General features: G+C 40.2%; 1 protein-coding gene across 1 annotated transcript in view; it reads right to left on the bottom strand.

Annotated features, from left to right (window-relative positions):
- Positions 1 to 23,296, bottom strand: part of LOC146328057 (uncharacterized) — a 50,721-nt gene extending 27,425 nt beyond the window's left edge. Inside the window, exon 1 of the mRNA XM_084716894.1 lies at positions 23,137 to 23,296. The gene's annotated coding sequence lies outside the window, so the exon portion shown is untranslated. The remainder of the gene's footprint in view (positions 1 to 23,136) is intronic.
- Between the last annotated feature and the right edge of the window lie 252 nt (positions 23,297 to 23,548).

The raw sequence follows: 23,548 nt of genomic DNA, 5'->3' as shown, positions 1-23,548 counted from the left end.
TGGTGGTGCTATGGTGGTTTGCCAGCCGTTGCAAAAGAAGAGAAACTGAAATTGTAAATACAGAGCAGGAGGCATGAGGGAGAACAACCCAATACTCTGTGTACTGATATTATCCCTCTACAAGTTGTTGTGCACTGTGACCTAATGGGATCATTTTAAAGGACATTTCACATGTCATGTCCAGTCATTTAAAACATTTCTCATCTCATATAACGCTGTCATGTCCAGCACATTTTATGAGTTTTGGATGTAGTAAAAATAGTCAGGTGACCTTCATCATCCTGCAATCTTTGTCTTGGTCAGGCTTAGGCACCAAAACTACTTGGTGAGGTTTAGGAAAAGATCATGGTTTGGGTTAAAGGTATGATACCACATGTTTTTTTTTTGTTTTGTTTGTTTTTTTACCCGGGATGGTGATGGTCATGTTCTGTGGTGCTCTTTCTCTGTATGTATTTGTTCATGTTTGAACCAGACCACACAACAATTGTAGCAATCATATCAAATCCATACAGGGTTAGATAAAAAAAAAAAAAGGTCTGTACTCTTAATGCGCTGGTGTTGGATCAGTAGTTGGTATTAGACGATATGCAAAGTTCAGGTATTGGAATTGGTTTCGTGGGTGAAAAAGTGGGACTGGAACATTAACTTCAACTTCAGCTTCAACTTCAACTTCATTTGTCCCCAAAGGGCAATTGGTTTAGCAGCAAGACAGACAAAGACACACAACAGAGCCTACAAAGGGTATACTGGGGGGTTAGGGATATAGACACTGAATGTTATGTCTTGGGAGAATAAGGAGCAGCAGGTTGATATTACAACCCCAATACACATTTAACTATACAGTTCAACAACCATGGTAATAAGAAAAATAACCTATCAGACAATTCATGAAATAACCAAGATCAGTGCGATAGGCAGAACCAATGTCAACACCAATGTCACCATCATCATAATCACCAGCACATCAAAACCCAAAACAACCATCATCATCCTCATCATTAACAGGAGTCACAGCAGGGTTCCAGCGCTGCTATCTGCCCCCTGGACCTGAGTTTAGGAGGGAAATGGCAGCAGGAATGAATGATCTCCTGAATCTGTTGCTCTTTACAGCAGGAAATCTGAACCGAGACCCAGAGGGAAGAATCTGGAACTCAGAGTGAAGGGGGTGGGGACCAACTAATGATTTGGCCTTCCTCGTCACCTGTCGATTGTACAGGTCAGTGAGGCTGCTTACATTACGTGAGTTCATTGAAGTTCTAAATAAAAGAATCAAATAATCAAATGTGATGAAGTATGTTACAGCATTGTACTGTACTGTGATATATACCATACCATTATCATGATATATTACTGTAGTAGATCATTTTGGCCAGGTTGACCACCCTCATTCATTTTCAACTTAACAATCTTATGAATATTGGCATCATTTTGGAGTCCCTACTAGTTATTTAATGTCACCCTTGTATGGATGCTTCAAATGAAGAGCCTGTTGAATCATCCAAAGGCTGCAGGATGATCTAAATGTACTAATTGTTGTCTGAACACATCTAAAGGTAACAGTGCTTGTAGCTGTTCTGGATGGCCATATGTTAAAAAAAAGACGAAAATCCAGACATCAGGGTGTTGCATTGGGTTGATAACACAAACATGAACGGAAGCATTTGTGTGAAGAATGAAGTCTTTTTTTTCACTCCACATCCATCTGTAACACCATGAATGTGTTCTGAGAAAGACTGTCCGAAAGTGTGCTCTGTTATCTCTATCTGTGCAACTCATTGTGTCAACAATACAAAGACAGACAAAGACACAATTCTCGCAGAGAGATCAGGGAGGCAGTGGGATGCAGCCAGGAGGAGGATACGACTACAGGCTTTTCATTTTTACATCCTGCCAGTGTGGCCATTCAGAAAAGGTGGAAACAGCCTAAAGACGTGACCAGACGACAACAGACGTGAACCACTGGTTCAATTATTTTGTAGGTTTTATTGACCTTTTTTTTTTTAAATTAATAGATTTGCATCATTAGAAGAACAAAAATAAGAGTGGAATGGACAGACAAGTTCAATTTACTGAATGTTATAACCTGCATGACCAGAAGAGCTGCAACAATTAGTCACTCTACTTAAATCAATTAGTCGATTAAAAGAAAATCAGCTGCCAGCTTTTTTGATAAGTAATTAATCAATTCAGTCATTTTTCAAGCAAAAAAGCCAAACATTTGCTGGGTCACACTTCTTCAGTGTGAAGATTTGCTGTGTTTCTTTGTCAGTTATGACAGTAAATGAAGAGGCTTTGGGTTTTGGGCTGTTGGTTGGACAAAAGAAACAATTTGAAGACATCACAGAATTTTTGATAACCAGTGGGTTATGTGATTGCATCTCAGCCAGTCCATCTCTTTTGCACAGGCTGTTTACCTGCAGGCAACCAAAGCCTGCTCAAACATAATTAATCAACACTACTCGGACTACAAATGGTCCCCAAACCCAAACAGAAACTAGAACACTTTCAATACCAAAATCTTTTCCCTTACTCACAGACACATACGCAATTTATGGAGATGGATTCTATTGCCAATTTCAGAATGAAAAAGTCACATTTTTTACATTTTAGACCCTACAGACCATTGTTGGTCTTTCATTTGCTTTGAAAGCCTGTTTGTGTCTCCCTATTGCTACTTTCTTAGGATCGTCCAACCAATGAAGCCCAGTGTAATGTCATGGATAAATACTCCATACTATGTGGCAAATTATCATGTCTGCTTTATTGCAACATGTTTATATTTTAATGCAGTTGAGTAGCTGAGCGCTTCACTGTTTTTGGACAGTGAGACTCAGCTGCTGTGGTCTGATGTCCTGTCTGATTGGTCAGTCAGGATCCACTCACGGTTTCTGTCTGTTAAAAGTTTTTTTTACCTTATAGTGCTTTGTCTTGGTGGGAACTACTGGATCCCTGTAAATATATCAATGAATATGTATAAACAGTACCATCCAGACCTGCTCTTTAGAGATCAAACTGGAACTTTTTGATACCGATACCGGCATCGGCAAGACCTCCAATAAAATACTGGATCGGCTATAAACAAGTACATGAGCACTATGCATCAATTTGATATCATGCCGTCTTGTTACATACCATCGCTCGGTATCAGCTGATGTGCAAAAGTTCAGTTATTAGAATGCATCCTAAGAACATCTCTACACTGGAGCAACAATAACGCACCCTGACTCAGACACTGAAAAACTGCTTTTAACAACAAAGAGACAAACCTACCAAATACCAGCATACTACTACACCCAAACGTTTTAGTCAGATTTCTTCTATTTCAGATTCATTGATTATATCGGTGCTGAAAACATGCCTGAAGAAACAGGAACTAAACCCTCCTTTACTTTAATTGCTACACAACAAAATCCCAGAACCAAATAACTATAAAACTCTAATCAATTGTTTCTTGGCTCAAGGCCAGATTTCATTGAGATGTGTTGAAAAGGTTTTAGAGAAATCCTGCTATCAGACAGACAAACTGATCCTCCAACAGCTCTGGCTGATACAGTTCACATCTCAGTCTGCTGCACAGTTTCATTGGGAGGATTGAACCTCCATGCAGCAGCTGTCTGTGTAATGATATCTCAAGAAATAGGTTCCGCACTGTTGCCTCTCCACCTTAAAGCAGCGATGACATCTCAGCTCTTCTTGACAAACTCTTTTTTTTTAAGTTTACACAAAAATGATCACCGCAGCTCTGAAAACATTAGTACTTAATCAAATATCTTGTTTAATCATTGCTTTAGGACAAAAATTTCCTTCAGTGCCCCAAATGAAGCATCTACAAGGACAAAATATCCCACACATACTCCCAACAAACACCTGATGAAGGTAAAATCAAAAACAGAGGCAACATCACTTTGATTGCTTTGATTACTGATTAAGTCTGATTAAATCTTTGTTCTTTGCCTGCTGGACACCGTATACAGTCTTACTCTGAGCCAATCAGATCAAAGCAAAGCAATCAAATAGGCTCCTGATTGGATGCTCTGAACAAACCAGCAGCATCTTATTGATCCAGGAAATGAATTCTCAGTGAACACAGAACTAGATTTTCCTGCAAAATTACCACCCTAAAAAGGTGACACTTGCTGCTTGAAAAATGTGAATTAATTCACTTTAGAATCTGTTTTTGCTTGGAAATGCTTGTTGGCAGGTGAGTAAACAGGTTGGTTTTAGACACTTGCTGTTGTGTGGCCTTGGCAACAAGCTCAAACTCCTTGTTGTAAAAAGTACCTGTTGGCTAAGTGAAGGTTCAGTTTGTATGTGGTTAGATTCAGGTTTGTTAAATGAAATGAATTCCCTCTGACTGGAGAAACAAGTCACCATGAGCTGTTACTTGAATCTGCATTGCTGGAGCTGATTGTTCATATCACATCCTGTAGGGCTGCAACAAATCTGCTGATTACAAGCAGGTGTGTTTCTCCTTGACACCAGAAATATGGACTTTTCTTCTGCGCATGAATGCATGTTTCTAGCACACCCCCACAAACTGCAGTAAAATCCAACGGAGACAAATATTCTGAATGTACAGTTTACCAAAGAATGCTCTTAAAACCTGAAGTGGGAAATTTGGGTCTGGGAAATTGTGATGAGCATTTTCACATTTTTTAACACTTTATAGACTGACTAATCCATTTATCATTAAAACAATCTGCAGATTAATTAATAATGAAAACAATAATTAGTTGCAGCCCTAATTGGTTGTCTCTTCTATACTGCCGCTGGTTCTGAACTCAAAATCATCTCACAAGCTGCTTCTTCTTTGATTTGAAGCTGCTTCAACATCTGGTTACACTCGTCCACACCGGGCCTGAATCATTTCTACGTTTGCTTCCTCTGTCTAATCTTGTGTTGCAGACTCCTCTCACTTTCTGAACACATTTGTTTGTGTTTTCATTTGTTGATTTGACCATATCTGAAGAGTCCAAACTGTTCAGTGAAACATGGAACTAGGATGAGGAGCAGGCCTGGCGTAGTGTGATCTGCCTTGGCGAGCTTCAGCCAGATAAACTGTTGTTGTTGTTGTTGTTGCTGTGGATTAAAGCCTGGTGTGTTCCTGCAGCAGATTGCCCTCGGAGGGAACGGACAGGCCTTTTAGTGTAAAGGTATTAAGCCCAGGTCTAATCCAGAGCTAGGAGAGCAGCCAATTTAAACTGGATTCAGCCCACACGATGACACATCACTCAGTCTGTCCCCGTCTCTATAGTGCCTATTTGTTTTTGGTATCTGCTGCTATCTGAGATTCTCCCTCCATTCATGTCTTTGTCACTCTTTTATGTCCACATCCTCCCAACAGCAGACACAGACATACTCACATGGTCTGCTTCAACCCTCATGACCACGCAAATTCCAAAGGATATTATTTGTACTTCACACAATTTAAAGTTTATATGAAGTCAAAAGCTCCATTGAGCCCTTAAGTGTTCAGATTTTTTTTTCTTCCGGCAGTAAAACTCACACTGCAGCATACACCATAAATGTTATGCGAGTGAAAATCATAGGCTTGATATACAATGGTGCATAAACAGACACATTTCTACCAGCAGGTGGCGCTATGATCAAGATTAAAGTGTTTCAGTCTATAAATCCCTCATAAAACATCACACATCTTTATTTCCTCAAACTGTCTGAATTTAGCTGAATCTCAAGACATAGGCCATATATATATTTTTTTTTTTGTACAATTGGTATATATGTTAAACCTACTTTTTAACGAAGTCCTCCTAAACTATGACTCTAATCCGTGTGAAACTCAGCATGTAGAATTTATGGACAGCCAAAAAATATCAAAATAATTTTGTTAAACCAAACGATGTGCAAGTTGTGAAGGATTAACTTCCTGTAGCTAGCAGTCAAAACAGGAAGTGTTTCTTATCTTGGCAACATTCAATTCTATTAATGCAGATCCAGCTTGGGTTTGACTTGCATGTTGGACTTGGATCCTGTTAATTCTTGCCTGCAGATGCAGTGAAAACAATAATCACTTTATTGTGAAGCTGGTAATTGTTTTATCCCTGTTCTGTACAATGTTCCCTGTTGTTAAACTGGCCTGTGCTGGTCCTGTGTCGCTGACTGGCCGTGTTCACTGGGAGCGACCAGTCCAGGAAGATTCAGCTAACATAGATGACTACAGGTGCATGGTCGACACTGGTTACTTCATTTTCCATGAAAGGAGGCAAGCTGCCTGGTTTTATAGGAAACATTTAATGCATAAGCAGTAAGCACTCCATTAGCTGTATCATGGGAACTGAAAGAAAAATGAACTGGCCCAGCTTCTTGAACATGAACAATAGTTGTTTTTCTCAGTCCTCTATGAAGACGACACTGATCACCTTTGGTCTGTGGATTGTTGGATGAACAAAACAAGGGTTTATGTGAAATTGTGATGACATTTTTCACTGTTTTTAATGTTCTCTAGACTGACTGATTCATCATTTAACTGAGAAAATAACAGGGAGATTAGTCAGCAGTGCTGCAGTCATAAACATGTACATTGTTGTTGTCCACTGTGATCTTCTTTTCTAAATAAGTTGCTGTTATTCCATTTCTGCAGATGTCATGGCCCTGTGGAGACTTAACAGTGTGTGTGTGATCTGTTTTTTAATCTGCAGTAGTACATTTTTTTTTAAATATCTGCCTTGAAGCCACTCGTCTTCGTTGCAGCTCTCTCAGCTCAATTGAAGGTTTTTCATTCTGCGTTGTGCCCTCATTACCATGCAGACCTATATTTTCAAAATACAATTCTCTAATTATCCCTGCTGTCGTAGTTTTGCATGAGGAGCGGGGCAGGGAGGGGGGTGCTCTGAAAAGGCTTTCATGTGCAACGCTGTTAGGGTCCATTTATTTTCAACTCAGTTCCTCCACAAAAAAATGTTGAGCAAGATTTCTGTGTGCTGGTTCACAGCAGTGTTTGTTCATTATTACTGTGGGAACCAAAGAAAGGAGGACACAGCTCTGCATTTTTCAGAAGATTTTTAAATAATTTCTGTACCACATAATGCAAAGACAGTCAGGTCATCTACGTAATATTCTGTACTGTCATTTTCTTCAGTTGTATGAACAAATAATAGAACAAAAAAGATACCGACTGATAAAATATTTGTTCCTGTTTCTTTAAAATCAGTATGTTTTTGGCCCTATGAGTTTCATTTACATTCTATATAATTAAAATGTCTGGCTTACAGACATAAAATTAGATGTTTTAGATGTTCTATTCAGCAATCATTCCCAAAGCATATGCAGCTCTGTTCCCCCTTTTCAATGGGAAAAGGTTGAGATGAAAAGAGAAATGCCCTTTTAACCCTTTTACATCCAACCTTGGTCATATTGTGCACCTATTTAACAATATTTTGTAAATGAACCAATCAGTTTCAACCAATAATATCATGAAGTCCAGCCATCAATCAGTCTTCAAATCCCACTTTTCAGTGTTAAAATCCAAATCTTCTCATTATGTCCCACATGCCCATCCTGTTTTACACAGAAATGTGCTCTGAAACACTGTGTGTGACACTAAAGTCCAAAAAAAAAAAAGAAAAGCAACTGATTTACTTTCAGCTCTATCGAGTGAAATCCCAGCCATGTCTTCAGGGTATTTTCACTGGTGATTATTATGTTTATTATAACTTCTTACACACTCTGCTCAGCTCACCAGAGCAGCTCTGTTTCTCCATGACATTTGACCAATCAGATAGTCCTGTAGGCAGGACATTGATGTAGTTGTTTAGACTGTATTATGATAAATCAGAATTGTGTATGTATTATAGTATATAGTATATAATTGTTTATAAAATGCATTAAAGTATACATATATGTGATCCACTTTACCCTTAATACTCAAAGTCTCAAGAGGATGAATTTATATCACTTTGAAGATTCACTAAAGTTTCACTAATTCTGTTAAATATAGACTTGCACGGATTTCAACTTTCTTGGCCGATTCCGATTCCGATTTTTGAGGGGTCTGTCCTACCGATTCTGATTTTGGCCGGTTCCGATTTTCAGTCTTTCTAAAAACTGTAATTGACAGCATTCACAAACATTTTTGCAACTTTTCTTGTAAATATGTTCATAATAAGACACTGACTATTAAATATTCATTTAATACTTTCTCCAAAATCATCCAGATTACAACCAGGCCTTATTATTATAATTTTATATTAAGATTCTGAATTGGGTGAATGTGATCTCGCGAGATCATCTCGCGGGATTTCGCGGGACGCAATTTCATGTGATCTTTTGTGGAAGCGGATGTAAACAAACCAGAGACTAACGCGGTGCAGCAGTTTGAAGTAAAACTTTGCCATGAGAAAAACAAACACAGAAGTTAAAGGAGTCTGGATGAGAAAATGTTTGAGGAGACACATCAACACAGGTTGTTTATTCTTCAGCCAGAACAGGAGGTGAGATTTTAACTGTCCCTCTGTGAACAGCAGTCTGCTGCTAGCTTGCTAGCATTAGCCTGAAGTGCGAGAGAGTTTACGGCTGTTTTGCGACATTGTCAGCTGCTCTGTCTCGTTGTAGACTGTCTGTCTTCTCTTTATCCTGTTCTTGGAATCTGTCACTGACACCAGCTTCATGCAGACGTGTGTCCGAGTGTGTAGCTGTTATCAGCGCTGTGTTGACGTCACGGTCAGTTTGTCTGCTGCGCACATGACGTGACCATCGTGCAGAACATGTGTGTGACAATGACGGGCACAGAATCGGATTTGTGACGCTGACCGGCAGGTCACCGGTCAAGGCCAGTCACGTGAAAACCGGCCCGATTCCGAGCATTGCCGATTAATCGGTGCAAGTCTAGTTAAATACCTTAAAGTCCAGGTTGCTTTGGCAACACCTGTAGTTCCTCGTGGTGACAGCAAATGTGGTTTAATTCTACAGGTCACAGCCATCCTGGGGGCAGCAAAACAAACTATCTTGGTTTCAATAAAAAGTCAGGCGATAAACTGGCTTTACTCCATCATTCCAGGAGCAACTGTGATCTGCTGCATACAACATGAGACTGCAAAGATTAGGACATGGTCAAATTATTTGGTTACCTGGCTGAGACGTTTTGGGGAGACAAACGCATTTCATTTTCTGTGACTACTTCATTATAACAGCATGCCTCACTAGTCAAATGCTTTTAATGTGTTGACAATAGCAGCAATCTCAGAACCTAATCACCATTGTCCGACAGCAATTTAGTACTCTGTATTCATACGCAGATATCTTTTTATAAAAATGATTTAGCAGTAACTTCAAACAGGAATGTTGCCACAAACACCCAGTTTGTCATACTGTAAACATACAGTATATAAATATCACTATGTTCATTTGGTGACAGATGGAGACCTAATAGACATTTTAATTAATGAAATTCATAGAGACTCTTACTTTAACATCCACCAGCTGAACTGGCATGAAATTTAGTACAAGACATTCATGGGCCAAAACTTGAATTTGTTATACTTGCTGTTTTGTGTGAATTAGCATACTTTGGCATGCTAACAACTGAGATGGTGAATACAGTAAACAGCATCATACCTTCTATGCATTAGCATGTTAGCATTCTGGCATTACGTTATACTTTAAGCACAGAGCCCTTGTCTTGTTATATTGTATTTTTAAACAGATCAAAGCTGAACAAATATCAGAATAAGCACATTAATCCACATCTACCTCTGCTGAATATATATAGTTATGCCCCAGATAAGACTGGTGACATGACAGCTCCTGTCGTTGCATGTGAGTTCTTCAGAGCTCAGGGCAATGAAGTCTCAGGCCTCAACAGTGTGAGCTGAATAAACCTGAGCCAGCAGAAATATGTAAACTCCAAATAAACAGTGAAAGCTGCTCTGCTTGTGACTTCTCATGAATCAGGGAAGCCAGCTATCCCAAACCAGGGGAAAAATGAACTACTGGTTCACTATTGAAGATATTACCAGTGACTGCAGGTTCCCTTTAGTTTTATTTAAATCACAGACTGTACCTTTAACCTGTTGGCAGGGCTGCAGGATGAGGTAACATTAAAGAAACTGTCCTTCAGCCAACACACACCTGCACTGCCCTCCCTGGAAACTCCTTCTTGCAGGCTTTAGTCCTGCTCTGCAGCCAACCTTGACCCCTGACCCCTGACCCCTGACCTCTGATGAGTGAGGGTCAAGAGAAAAGAGGATTTTATCCCCTGCAGAAAGCAATAAAGTTTCAAATTACATGACACTTGATTTAAGCCTGTTAAATCCATCAGAGGGATCAGGAGAGGCTGCACGCAAAGCCCTCACACAGGTTCACATGTGAAGGAAGAAATGTGGTAAAGAAACAGAGCAGCTGGACGACACGTCCACCTCACACCTTCACAACATGAACAACACACAGTCCTGGCTGTGACTGAATGAGTTAACACCAGATTCTGTTGCTTTAGTCTGGAATAGATCCTCCAAGTTTATCTTTAACTCCACTGCCAGTCAACAAACACACCTGCTCACAACTGCAAACGTGTAATTCCATCACTCTTGAGTGTATTTTCATGAAATAATTGACAAGAACAGACTCAAATCAACTTTAGGATAGTTAAGAGAAAGGCTGTAATGGTTAGTTTGTCACAGCACGCAGCCATATGCAGACTATACTATAGGCTACATAGATTATTGCACGAAATTCACAAATAATACTCACAAGCATGAGTTCCATCCAGAACCTTTTAGCCATACACCGTTAGAATCAACAAGCTGAAAAACAGTTTTCATTGTGGTGTCTGGGCTGAGAACAGCACTCACTCTGGGGTGACAGATTTTTACTTTAGAGCTGCAACTAATGATAATTTATGTCACAAATTGCAAAACAAAAAAATGCACATCACAATTTCCCAGAGCCATCAGAGTGATGTCTTCAGATTGCTTCTTTTGTCCAACCAACAGTCCAAAACTGTCATTCATTCATTCATTTACTGTCAGAATTGACAAAGAAAAGCACCAAATCTTCACATTTAAGAAGCTGGAATCAGCAAAAGTTGCTTGAAAAATGACCAAAACAATTAACTGATTATCAAAATAGTTGGCAACTGATTTTCTTTCAAACAATAATCAACTACTCATTGCAGCTCTGCCGCTCTGCTCTGTGTTTCTGGTCACACTTTTATTAAGTTGCTGCTACATGAGCTTCAAGCTTTTAGCAGAGGTGTGAACTTGGGTCACATGACTCGAATTCAAGTCTGACTCGAGTCAAAAATTGACAACCTTAGACTGGACTTGAAAATACTTGATAGCTTAGAAGGTCAGTGATTAAAAAGTGTAGTAGAAATCAAATCATTTCCTGATCAACTTAACACTGCTGTTAAATCGACATTGCATCTGGTGAGGAGCGCATCATGACTTGAAACTCAAAGTTTAGGACTTTGGTGAACTCAAGTGCAAAGACTTGAGACTTGCTTATGACTTGAAAAACAATAACTGGGTCCCACCTCTGACTGTCAGTGTTGTGGGACCCCAGTCGTCAGGGTCACTCAGTTTATTGGTTGGACTTCAGCTGATGTTGTGCAGGTGCAGAGGCTTCTTGTCTCCACTTAAAACTTGTCAAAAGCAGTCAAAGTTAGAGCAAACGCTGCACAGAACATTATGTAGTGGCCAAGGACAGGACAAGGACCAATAGGAAACTTTTCTGAAACCCAAGAAATGTTTTGTTGTTGTTGTTGTTGTTTTTTAACCAAAGACACTGAAGATTTACAACAAGAAAAGGAACAAACTGAACTTGAGAATCTCTAAAGCAGGAAGGCCGAGCCCTCAATGTCAAGTGTGCCAAAACAGATTCCCCTCCTATAAGGGACTTTACTAAATAAAGCTGTGATTTTCAGGCGTTGTAATGACATCAGTATCAAGCTTTTTCTTCATTTATTAACAGAGATCTGACGTCTGTTAGACAACCAGCAAACCCTGCAGGTGAGGTCTATATATTCATTATTTTTCTCTGTCAGATGGGTGTAGAGGCTGCAGTGTTTGTCCACTTTGATTTGATGGCAGACAAAGACAATAAAGTATTTAAGATAAACTTTATATCCCCACCGGGTGCTACCTTAACTTTGGACTCTGTCACCCCCACTTTGTTTTACAGAAGTTTACATTTTAACCATCTAAATGCTTTAGTTCAGAAAAAAGGCTTTTCTTCAATCATGTAGGTGTCCTGGAAGGTTTTTAAGAAAAGAACAAATACAGGTTATGAAATCCAGGGACCTCAGAGCAGCAGGAGATTGAGATTGTTTAATAGTTTTATACTTCGTCTCCTTGACTATCTGTACTGTACCTGGAGAAAACAAACCCATCATTGTCTAATATATTATTCTTGCTAATGCAGCTGCAGAGAGAGAGCCTCAGAACTTGGGTTTACTTTGGTTGTTGGGTCTCAGATGGAAATTTTTGATGCCAGCTGTGGAAAAGTATCTGTACTGGCTGTCAATCCTGGTCCCAAGCCTGACATCAAGTATTTCTGTATCATTGTTTAAGTTCTTTCTTGATTCAGTCATTTTGGCAGACAGCAACTTTGATTTTAATAATGGTCTTTGTGACATTCATTTTTTCAGATGCAGTAGACTGCGAAAGTGGGAAAGTGTTTCTAATAAATCCAGTATACTTCAGACTATTGACATCTTTTCCACAGTTTCTCCATATTTCAAACACAACACATCTCTAATCTCATTTTCAACATAAAATCAAATCAATAGTCTTTTAAAAACAGCTCAGCAAATAAGAAACAGAGGGATTCAACCTAATCCAACTAAGCAGTGGTTTAAAGCATCTGAATCAGTTTAAACAGACCAAAGCTGTAATTTACCTTCTAGCTTTGTAACAATGATTCTGTAGTCAGGGGAAGAATGGTTAATGTCTTTGGTTTAATGACTCTGAATGGTATTCTGCACAGGAAGTAGAATAAAATAATTCCATTGCTAAAGCTCAAAATGTTCAACTTTATTTTTTCTCCCAAAGTTAAAGCTAAATTCAGATGTTTTGTAACTGTTCATCCAGATCCCAGTTCACTCCTGACTGACTAAAGCTGCAGGAAAGTCTCCAAAACTAAAACACAGCATTTATAGTTTAAAATTGGCTGGATGGTTGGAACTGTGGGCGACTGGAAGCAGAAATGAATTATGGACGCAGTATTCCTGCTGACTGAACCTCCACTATTTTCTCTTTCCAAAGATCCACCTTCAAACTGTGCACTTTCTATTTTTCTGTAACAATCCAGTTTGCTCCAACACTAACAGAATCACATTATTCAAACTGGTTTTCTTCAACCATCAGTTTCACTTTCCGAATAGTTTTAGTCCAAACACTTAAATCCTCCCTATTTCAAATGTCTGAAAACCAACCTGAGGGTTTTCATCCAGGAGCACTCAATCAAATTTCCGAGCTGTTCTTCTAGAAATTTCATGTATATACTACTCATTTGTCTCACACCAGTTACGATATGAGACAATTCCTGCCATGATTCTTTTTTACATTCACGGGTCTCACAGAAGTTCTATGGCCGGGCAGGACACTGGCACCAGAGACATGGGTCCACATCCTGAGAAGGACTTCCCATGGTTCCAATTATTCCTGAACCCCAGCGGTCCAGAAAAAAACACCACTGGACTAAAACCCCATTGGTCCAACAGCTGGTTATCTTAAAAACAGAAGCCCACTCCTGCAAAAACCCACTGTTTCCAAAATTTGGTTCAGTTTGGTGCCAAAAAAAAAAAAAACCTTTTCGGTTTAGGTTTCAGACATGATCATAGTTTGGCTTAAAATAAAAAGTAGGCCTACGCTGCATCAGTTAAGTTCATACTCTGATAGAACTGCTTGTTTTACAGAAGTGTCCTCCAACAGTTTAACATGTATTCTCCCCTCCCCCACTGATTCAACATTAATTCAGCCTCATTTGAAATTTACATGTGTCCTTAAACTCTGCAGCCTCGTCCAGTGAGACACGTTTGACACTTGAACATTTTAACACCAGCTCAGATTCCAGAACAAACTCAGATTAATGTTCAGGTTTTCATGTTCAGGCCCTAAACTCTTGTTCCTACCAATCAGCTAACAACCCATCCACCTCCATCACACTATAGGCATTCCAACACAACAAGCCTGCAGTTTAAAGGAACATTCTGTGTTTTTTCTCCTCTCTGTCCATAGTGGCATCATTATAAGAGCCTATTATGGCGTTAGCGAGACCGACCCACAGACTAAATGCCTTGTTTCTGTCCGCCATGGGAGCCTTCTATAGAGCCGCGACTCCCTCCTTCAACAGAGAGGCCCCTTCATCACGCGGCCCTCCTCCTCCTCCTCCTCTCATCCTCCTCGCTCTCTTCTCCCTCAGACACAGACAAGCCTTTATCTGCCCATCATGTGCTCACTCTCTCTTTCTGTTTTTTCTCCAGCCTGACCCTGTTTTCCACAGCGAACAGGCATGCCGGTTGGGATCTGGGGGGGAAACACACTCGCACACTCGCACGCACACACACACACACACACACACACACACACACACACACACACACACACACACACACACACACACACACACACAGTGAGGGGGAAAAGGCTGATTTGGAAAGCCAGCTAAATATTTTATCCATGGCCACGCTATCTGTCTGTGTAGCTTAATACCGATTTGATGTTATCTCCTAAGTCTTTCCAGCAGAGTTTTTTTTCCGCCATATTTTATTTTCTGGTCAAATAATCTCTTCATATCTGCTGTGCACCATGTCATCTCACTGTGCTTGAGCTTCGTCTTTTCTACCTGTCTTACTCAGAAATGACGTGTAGATGTTGGTTAAAATATGGACGGACTGAAGCCAAATCCACCATAGAGCTGCACCAAAGTATTACTGATTGTTTTTTTATAAAGTGATTCATCATTTGGACTAAAAAAACACCAGAAATTATAAAAAGCTTCTATCAGTTTCCCAGAGCTGAAAGTGACATCTTTGAGTGACTTGTTTTGTCCAACCAACAGTGCAAAACCCAATGATACTCAGTTTAATATGAAGTAACACAGATACAACCAGCAAATACTCAAATTAGAGAATCTGTAACCATCATGTTCATCAGATTATCAAAATTCAGTCAGAAGTCAAACAATGCACAGCACTTATTACATCTATCAATTATTTTCATTGTCAATTAATCTGTTGATTATTCTCATCTAATCAATTAGTTGTTTGGTATATAAAATACCAGAAAATACTGATAAATGTCCATTATCAAGATTAATTCAATTTATTTCATAGTTGACAACTAATCAATTAATGATTGACGCTCAACAGAAGACACAAACGTTTCAAGCCATAAAGCAGCATTTCTGCGCAGTTGTCAAAAAGCAGTTTAAACTGAACAGATTTTCTGTCATACAAAGACAAAGTGGAGTTCAGGGAGAAGTTTAAAGTGAGTTCACCTTCAAGTACACCACCAGTACAAACTACAGTCCAAATCCAGATCCAACGCTTTCAAACTGAGACCTCTTTAACCCTTCCAAACCGTCAGCAGGCCCCTTATTCAGATATCTTGTAGTTGAGCTTTGTTCAGACTTTTAGATCTTTATTTTAGCCTCGAGTCGAGTTATCAAGTTTTCCTGAGATCCCTGTGAGGGAAATCTGTAAAAAACGTTGAACAATAGTTTGGTCGTTTCTAATTTGATGCAGTGATACGGACATTAAAACACTGTCTGGTGTTTGGATAATTCAGTCGGCTTTAGTGAGTCCTAGAATTATGTTTTCTTTATCTGTCTATGTGCTTTTTATCACATTCATTACAAATTATGCAACATTACTGCTGGCAATTTTCAAAAACAGTCCCCATTTAGATTTTTCTTTTTTTGCGCCAGGCAGCCAATGGTTGTCCTTCATTTCTCCACAGCATTAAAAACCAACTTTCAAAGACTTGAAATCTGCCAGAGTTGCACGATCCATCAAAGTGAACGTCATCATGTCAGAATTCAGTTACTGTTTGGTGATAATGGATTGCAGAACTTTGCAATCTGTCTGTGTTTACCACACAGTGATGGAGTATTTGATCAAAAATAACAGCAGACATGATGCACTGCAGCTGATTACGTAACTTAAAGTAATTTTCTGAGCATACTGAAAAAATAAGCCTGTCTGTAAAGTAAGACACGAGTCTGAGAACTGATGCAGAATGATACAAACATTTCAATAAACACCAGTCTGCAGAGTTTTGTTTTATGGATGAATCAAAGATCACATCAGCTCACGCCATAAACTCTTTTATGAAATAAAACATTAACCTTCAGGGTGTTTAATGAGGGTGACTGTTGTTTAGGTCAGAGGTGCCAAAACTGAAATTTAATTGTGAGCCAAAAGACACCTGTTGTGTTGTATTGATGAAAGATGGTATTAGAGATGTTCCTAAACCATTTTTTCTTACCCAATACCAATTCTGATACCTGTACTTTGTGTTATGGCTGATACAGAGTACTGATCTGATACCAGTGGTTTTAAAGATCAAATTTATTTACAGGAGAGGAGGACGCCATTAATGTTTACATCTCATGGTGTCACGTCCACGAGTAGATGCACACTTCCTCCTGTAATATGTCTGGTAGTAGTTCGGTTGTAAAAAAGTAGCTCCTACAGGAAACTGCTCACAACAAGGTTTGTGGATTATTTTGAGTTGTGATTTCTGGCAGACACCTTTTACAGCTGATATGTCCAAAACTCTGCAACTCAAACCAGAACTATCTAGATGGATAAACAGCACTAGAGTTAAGAAGAAAAATACATTCTTTTGATTTTGGGATGAACTGTCCCTTTAATAGAACAAAAGTTGAGACTGCTGCTATGTTACTAAGCAGTCCCCAGGGGAAAACTCGGGCATTGTCCTTTAAATATTCAGGGTCATGTGTTGACCTCACTGAAGTCGGCAGAGAAATCGATGATTTTATTAGTCAGATTTTTAAAAATCTTTTCACATAATTTCCAGATCTGTTTTATCATTCATGCACCATCGTTATGCTGCAGAATAATCAGACAAAGTACAAATTTGACCACGACTGGGCTGAGCGAGAGTGAAGACGGTCACACAGAGGGATGCAGGATGGACTACAGATAAACCGGCATGATGGGAATAAAGTGAATTGTTTCTACACTCTGATTTTCTACGTTGCACAGAGTTTAAACCTCCTCATGACTTCCATGTGATGTGAGAAGAACCAAGGAGGAAGTGAATCGTAGGCCTACATCACTAAACAATTTCCCTCGTCTTGCCACGGCAGACGCCATATTCGACGTCTATACAACCATTTTCCTCTGTCTGCTCGTCTGATTTTTCGCAGTTTGATGGCGTGCACGTGTTCGACACTGAATGGACCCCACCTCCTCCTCTCCCTCCTCACCACCACCGTCTCTCTCCTGCGTTATCAGCTCCACATTTTAGTCCACAGAATTCTGATGTCTCTCTCAGCTTTGTCCTCCAGTTTCTCATTTTTTCTGATGTGCCTCCAGTTGTCTCTATTGTTCATCCTCCATCATCCATCTTTGTCCCCATATCCTTTTCTTTTCTTCCGCTTGTCTACTCCTGTACTCCTCTCCTTTTATTTGCCTTTAAATGTGTCCTCCTTCACCTCCTCTCACTTTTTTCTTCGTCTTTTTTGTCTATTCACCTCAGTTTACCCCTCTCCTCCTGCTGAAGTTGACCCATCTTCTTTCACTTGTCCTCCTTCCTCCCGTCCTCTATTCTGTCCCCTTTGTTAACTTCACAACTGTCTTCCTCCCCTTCTTGTCCTCTTAACCTCTTGTATTTCCTTCCTTTTAATACCTGCTTTTCCCCTCATTTATTTGTTCTCTTCTATCGCTTGTCGTGTCTCACGTCTCTTTTATCCTTTAATTTGTCCTCCCATCCTCATACTTTGTCCCTCCTTTCCTTTGTACATTTTCCTCTCGTTTCTCTTCTCTGTCCATCCATCATCCCTCCTCGGCTCCTCTTCATCCCTCTCCTGTCATGTCGCTCCTCATCCTCTCCTCCTCTCATCTCTTTTCATTGCTCTCACACACTCTTCTGTTTTTTCCTTGATTTATCTTGTCTGTATCTTATGTCCACTGTCCTCCCAGCTTCCATCCTTCTTTCTTTTGCCCTTTAATTCTTTTGTTATTTTAACTTTGTCTCTACCTCCTCTGTGTTTGTCTTCATATATTTCTACAGCCTTGGTCTATAAAAATAATAATAATTGCAAAATCAATCATTTCCCCTTGTTTCTTCTGACCTTATTAAATATGTAGAACAGTAATCCATCCCATTGTCATAAAGTGGGCTGCACATTTGATGATTGTGACAAAATAAGGAAATGATCATAAAATATTGTTATTGAGTCAATTAAATATTATGTTTTATTAGTTATATGGACTGTTTGTGAGCAAATATTCTACCCAAAAAGTCCCTCATAGACCAAGAAATGTTCAGTATGGTACAAACTACTGCACACTACTAAACCATCTGCTGGACTTTTTATTGACAAACTGCTAAAAAACTCTAAAAGAATAAATTGTAATGTTTCAGTCACTGATGCACAGCAGATGATGCCATATTTTTGACCAAAACTTTGATATCAAAATTGTGACAGTATTGTAGGAATGATTATTGGACTGTTGGTGAAGATTTGTGATCAATAATCATCAGTATTGTGAATATAATAACAAAGCAAATAGAACAGTTCAGAAAATTACATCACTAGTAGAAAGAACAGTCCAAATCCAACGTTTTCAAACTGAGACCTCTTTAACCCTTCCAAACCGTCAGCAGGACCCTTATTCAAATATCTGGTATTTGAGCTTTGTTCAGACTTTTAGATCTTTATTTTAGCCTCAAGTCCAGTTTTCCCTGTGAGGGAAATCTTTAAAAAATGTTGAACAATAGTTTGGTCGTTTCTAATTTGATGCAGTGATACGGACATTAAAACACTGTCTGGTGTTTGGATAATTCAGTCGGCTCCAATGACGTTTTCTTTATCTGTCTATGTGCTTTTTATCACATTAATTACAAATTACTGCTGGCAATTTTTAAAAACATGTCCCTATTTAGATTTTTCTCAGTTTTTTCACCAGGCAGCCAATGGTTGTCCTGATTCATCTTGTTTGTATCTTGTGTCCACTGTCCTTCCATTCTAGTCCCTTTACTTCTGTCCTGTCGTCCACTTATCTTCTTTTCTTTCTTTTGCCCTTTAATTATAAAATAAATTATTTTCTGGAGCGGGTTGTGACACATGCCATCAGGTCAAAATCAAGTTTTACTCAAGCACTCAAGTCCTATTAGAGTTTTCTATTTAATACTTTTACGCCACGATTTATTTTACAGCTCTTTAGTGAGGCTACTTTTCAGATCAACGTTTACTCAAAAAAAACAATGAGTAGTTTATTAAATGGGAGTTACTGTTATACTTTATTTACAGTTTACTCATGATGCTAATGTACTTTTACTTAAAGGGATAGTTTGGGTTTTTTGAAGTGGTTGTATATAGTCAGTGTGTTACTCCAAAGCCACCAGACTCCATTAACGGAAACAGAACACAGGAGTTGTTTGTCTGCTGCTGCATCTATTTGTAATCTATTTGTTTGAAACACTGGAGTCACACAATAATTCAAAGGGTTAGTTCAGCTTCACCAAAGTCTCACAATAACACAAACAAGCTAACAGATGAATGCAGCAGCAGACAAACCACTCCAGTGTTCTGTGAACTAAAATGACTGTTTTCGTCAAAGGAGTTTGCGTACAAAAGGTTGTCGTAGGCGGCTGGACTTGGTAGAGTTTTAGTACTTCTAGAACTCTACCAAGTCCAGTCACCTACGACAACCTTTTCTACGAATACCATGACCTGGATGACTGAGAACCTTCACAGTCAGTGGAGTCTGGTTGTTTTGGAGACAGTGATATTTGTCTTATTTAAAAGCAGTTTCGCATGAGAAAAGTCTATCTGACATCAAGGAAAAGCCGTGAAAATATGAATATCTTAAAGCAATCTTGATGTAAGTCTGTGGCACTGCCAAAACATTTGCTTTGTAAATGGTTTGTAAAGCTGAGACAACTTAGAGATAACTTCCTCATTAGTTTCTTCATGTACTAATGTTGTGTCTTTCTGCAGCAGTACAGTGAAAATCATTAGGAATTAAAACAACATAGTACTGTTTCAAAATGCATAAATGTTTAGTGCATTTGTAGATCCACTGTGATCTGTATATCATAATGCACATAGAATAACAGCTTCATTCATGTAATGACAATATGCTGACTGAATGTCATCTCAAACTGTTTATCTGTTTTGTAAATGGTTCAATATTGGGGATGTTTTCAGGATGTACTTCCTCTTCTTTACACTAAAAAAGGGGAAAATGATGATTATGTAATAGTTTTACTGCTCCGGCTCACATGAGGTCTAAATGAACCAAATGAGTTTGACACCCCTGCTTAAACCATCATAATCTATTTAGTGTTTATAAGCAGTATATAAACATGTAACATGTAATAAATGGTTTATAACACACAACAGATAATGAATGATGATATAATACAATATGTCTTCAAAGTTAGATAATAAACACTTAAAATGACCTTATTTACTTATAACTACTTTAACATAATACTTTTAGTGCTACAAACTTTTCCTTCATTATTCTCCTGTTCATTTTAATTCATCTCATCCTGTTTATATTATTTTTTCCTCGTTAAACTCCCTGTATTTGTCCCTCCTCTCCTCTCCTCCTCCTTTCTCCTCTTCTCCTCTGTCCTCCTCTCCTCTTCTCCTCTCCTCTCCTCTTCTCCTCTCCTCTTCTCCTCTCCTCTCCTCCTCTCTCCTCCTCTTCTCCTCTCCTCTCCTCTCCTCTCTTCCTCTCCTCCTCCCTGTGTCATTCTGAAGGCTGCTGCTGATGGTGAGTGGAGAACCGACGCTGTTAAAGGAGGAGAAGAGCGCTCGAGCTCCTCGCCTCCTTCTTCTTCTGTGTTTTTTTTATCCCACAAAGCTCCAATAGTGTGCGCGCGCCATGGACATGGAACATAATTCTAATGAAGGAGGGAGGAGGCGCGCTCCCGAGCCTGAGGGGGAGGAGGAGGAGGAAGCCATCCAGTCAGCCATCCAGCCGCGCGCGCATGCTCGAGACAGCAGGTGCCCGAGCCCCCGTTGAAGAAAAAAAAAAACTAATTTGCATTGCTGATGAGCTACTGTGAGCCTCCTCCCCCTCCATTTTGGGGGGCAAAAAAAAAAAAAGCTTCTAATATGGCGACATGTTTTTATTCCTGTTCTCGTTTTCTTATCCTCCCCAAAATACACAGAAACAGACAAAAGAAAAATGATTAATTTGGTAAAAAAGATTTTTAATGTTTTTTTTTTTCAGAAGTGAAAAAATTATCAACATGAATGAAGAAAAAAAAACCATAAAAGATGAAGAGGGTCAGCAGACCTTACTGCTGTCTGACACTTTAAATCACTGTAGCCACAAAATATGACACAGAAGAAGTGAAATAATAATTATTTATGTATTTGTGAACCGATTAATAAGAGTTAATGAGCCAATTTAAAGGTGTTTCCCCATCAGACTCACAGGGAACAATAAAGGCAGCCTCTGAGTAACAAGCACTAAATGATCAATTAATCAGCCAATCAGGAGGGATACCGATGATAATCGATAAAAGAGCAGCGAGTGGAGTCTTCGACATCATCATCATCATCATCAGCAGAGAGGAGCTCAGTGAAGTCCTCCTCATTGAGCAAAACAAGTGAAGCGCCAAATTCCCAACAAGCAGCCCCCTTGTCTATTGTGAAGGGAGAGAAAAGAAGAAAACTCCTCCCTTCAAACCTCCGAAAACACACCGCAGCAGCAGCAGCACCACCACCACCACCACCACCACAACAACAACAACAACAATAATAACAACAATAATAATAACAATAATTGTACAAATAATTTTCCGTTTTGTGTTTCCTTGTTTTTCTCCGAGCTGACCTCGTTTACATCTCGCACATGGACGCCTGGCTGATTATGATGTGATTCAGTCTGTCTGTCTGCCGCCATGTGCGTGCGTTTTTACACGCGCTTCATCGAAAATGGCTGAGACCCCAACCCGCCCCCCCCCCCCCCCCCCCCCCCCCCCGGCCCTTCCGCGCGCTCATTGTATAATATTCTCCGGGTTTATTGCTCTGCTCCTGTTGTTGTTTTTGTTGTCGAGGCGCATAAACAACTTAATGACCCTTTTGGGATTTTTTGGTTTAACTGACCAGTCTGCTGAAAACACACAAACACACACACGAGCAGATGACAGCCACACGTCAGACGCACAGAAACAGGTAACATTTGACCGTGTGTGTGTGTGTGTGTGTGTGTGTGTGTCTGCCCCCGAGAGCAACAAACGCCCCTATAGCTCCAGTATGGACATATCATATCATAGAGCTCCTGTAGATCCCTGCAGGAGCGTTAGAACATAAAGAACCTCCACATGAACATCAGATCAGATCAAATGCATATAAATATTTATTTTCCTCTATATTCGTCTGTTTTTTCTTCATGGCGCACAAAAACAGCGTCCAGACAGGCAGACCGGAACCAGCCTGTGTGATTGATCCGAGCTCTGCTGTGATTGATCCGGGCCATGTGATCAACTCAAACTATTAAAGGACAAACTGCACATTTTCCTCTGTTTTTATATTTCATGTTCACCTTCTGGTTCCTTCCAGAAGCAGCCGCCGCTGAGGGTTTTTGGGGCGCGCAGCGGCGTCGCCAAACAACAGCCCCACTCATTGTCCCCCTCCGCCGCCACCACCACCATCACCACTGTCTCCGAGACCCTCCAACCACGACAAAAACAAGCCCCTCATGCCCCCCCGCCACTCAGCCAGCCGGTGCAGCCTCACCTCAGCGCTCCTACTACTACTACTCCAGGTTAATGTGGCCGTTAACGGCTAATTACCCGCCGGCTAATCGCCATTAAACGCATTCCCGCGACCTGTAGCCTCAAACTGCGACTGAGCGACGGGGGCAAAAAGAAGACAATCACTGAGCAGGTGAGAGAATAAAATCACACACACACATGAGAGCAGATGAATGGAGCCAAGAAGACACAAATAAAAGAGACAACAAACCTCCTTTTCGTGCGCGTAAATCCGTTTCCAGAGCGCGTGCAGAGGACGGTAATAAGCTTGTTGTGTTGGACGGGAAAAGACGCTGCTGCTGCTGCCGCCGGGGCTAAATCCGACCAACCATCCTCCCGCTCTCTCTCCCAGTCTGTGTGTACGTCTCTCTCTCACTGTCTGTCTCACCCCCTCCTCCCCCTTCCCTCCCTCCCTCTCTCAGCCAATTGTGTGTGAGATGGAAATTGGCGCGAGGGGTCTCTCAGCAGGACGTTGGCAGGTCCCCACGCGCACGCGCCAGTCGCACACGCACGGGACGCCTCACTCCCCTATGGTTGCCCATAGCAACCATGAAGAACACCACCTGCCCCGCCCCTTGTCAAACCTCGGACCCCCACCCCCTCACACACACACACCTCCCCGA

Source organism: Lutjanus erythropterus, chromosome 4 (genome assembly GCF_056507025.1).
Source record: "Lutjanus erythropterus isolate fLutEry1 chromosome 4, fLutEry1.hap2, whole genome shotgun sequence".
Classification (NCBI taxonomy): Eukaryota; Metazoa; Chordata; class Actinopteri; order Lutjaniformes; family Lutjanidae; genus Lutjanus; species Lutjanus erythropterus.
Note: the sequence above shows the minus strand (reverse complement) of the source record. Positions and strands in the feature narration are given on the sequence as shown.